Source organism: Jaculus jaculus, chromosome 4 (genome assembly GCF_020740685.1).
Source record: "Jaculus jaculus isolate mJacJac1 chromosome 4, mJacJac1.mat.Y.cur, whole genome shotgun sequence".
Classification (NCBI taxonomy): domain Eukaryota; kingdom Metazoa; phylum Chordata; class Mammalia; order Rodentia; family Dipodidae; genus Jaculus; species Jaculus jaculus.
In genome coordinates, this window is record NC_059105.1 from 82770836 (window position 1) to 82773249 (window position 2414).

Here is a 2414-nt window from a genome sequence, read left to right on the forward strand (position 1 = left end):
CTCAGTGCTCGGCTTGGATTCCTTTCCTTGTAGATAGTCTGGAAAATGTCTTTAGGTCAAAAACCAAAATTACTTTAGGATTGATCTCATTTATTCCTCTTAAGTCAGAATTATAAACTTGCATTGCCATTTGTACACTCTTTAAAATAATAGTCTTGTTATACAGATTGAGTATCCTTTATCTAAAATGTTTTGAATCATATTTTTAAATATATGTATGTATATATGACACTAATCTAAAAGATGAAATTTATGTATATTTCATGTACATATTATATATATCAGATTACTGATATTATAATATAATATCATATTAATAATTAATAAAATTTAAATAAAGTATTTAAAATGAAAAAATGCATCTAATCTCTCAAAAATAAATAAAGCAGTTGTGGCTCTGACTCCTTTAGTATAATACATGCATCTTTTATTTATATCCCATTAGAGAGTGGATGTTGCTATTCCTCCAAAATTATGGTGGATATCTAACTCCCAGTGTGATAGTGGTAGGAGGCAACGCCTTTAGGATTTGTTTGGGTCATGGGGGTAGAGTCCTCCAGTGAGGGATTAGTGGGCTTAAAACAGGAGCCAGAGCTCTTCATTGATGCTAGCGAAAAGGATGGTGCTGGACCAATGGCTGTGCAAGAACCAGGAAAAGGGCACCCTCCAGACATCAGTCAATGCTGCTCAGTCTTGGAAGCCTATAATAATAATTAACAACTAATAATATTAAAAACATAATAGGATAATAATAAAAATATAATATATAGAATATTATATGATAATATAATATTAATATTATTACTGATAATACTTATATTATGTATCAGATTACTGAAGATTACTGAATTTTACCCAGTATTTTTAATGTTGCCATATTTCGACTGTAAAGTTATGATATTGTGTTGCTACCTATGAGGAGAGCCACTAGGAATTGAAAGGAACTGGCCACCTGAGCATGTAAGACAATGAGACTGAACATTCCTCTAGAATTTACAAGCATGAGAGATGAAGATATATGAATAAAAGTTTGCTCTCTTGTGTTCATGAAAGAATAAGGTGAGGGCTGACATTTACTGACACATTAATTGCTTATTTACAAAGCTAGAAGAGCTCTTGCTCTGTAAGGATCACATTTTCAACATGAATGATCCCATTTGAAACAAGTTACTTTAAGAAGATGCTTTCTTTCCATGAATGAATACAGATAAGTGGATAACCCAAACACCTCTGAAAGTGGCTAGATTTATTAAAGACTATTAAATTTCTTATGATTGCTAAAACAATGGTATAACCTCATTTGTCTTCTTTCTGGAATAAGATTGTTTTTACCCATGATTCCTTTTCATAAATACATAAGTTACTTTTTAGAGTCCTTTTATACATAGTTTAAATGTCAATCCAGGTACTATACTTTTGGACAGCCTTTATATTTTGTATTTTAGTCTTAAATTTCACATGTGACAATCTGTATAACAAACTAGGTAACTTTTAATACCCTACAAATGACTGGAGATCACCTATCTGACTAGAAATATTGAATCTGAATCAGTACGCTGTTTTAAGTTTCATCTGAGTTGTCAGACATCTAGGTGAGAGAATTTCATCTACCCTGGTTTCTATAACAGAACAACACATAGTAGGCAGTTTATGAACAACAGGAAATGATTTCTCATTGTTCTGGAGTCTCTAAGACTGCAGCAGCAGTGACTGATGTCTGGAGGGTGCCCTTTTCCTGGTTCTTGCACAGCCATTGGCCCAGCACCATCCTTTTTGCTAGCATCAATGAAGAGCTCTGGCTCCTGTTGTAAGCCTTCTAATCCCTCACTGGAGGAGTCTACCTCCATGACCCAATCAAATCCTAAAGGCGTTGCCTCCTACCACTATCACACTTGGAGTTAGATATCCACCATAATTTTGGAGGAATAGCAACATCCACTCTCTAATGGGATATAAATAAAAGATGCATGTATTATACTAAAGGAATCAGAGCCACAACTGCTTTATTGTTTTTGAGAGATTAGCTACATTTTCCCTTTTAAAATATTTTATTTAATTATATGTAGATATATATGTATATATATATATACAAAGTAAAGAAACAATACTAAAGTTTATGAGAGAATAAAACAATAATACACACACACAGACAGAGGAAAGACCATCAGATTGTGGGTCCCTGGCTCCTCAGGGGAACATTGCACAAAGGCTCCCTGGAGGTGTCCAGGCAACTGTGGAGCAGGGTCTTGAGTGGCCATGAGTACAATGGGAAGAAATATCCTGGAGACAGCCTCAGAGAACAGCTCATTTATTTGTCAGGGGACTGAGTTTTTATAAGCAGTTGAGAGAGAGCTGAAAGAAGGTCCTAAGGGGATTGATGGGTTCAAAGGTTGCTTGCCAATGCCTAGTTGGCA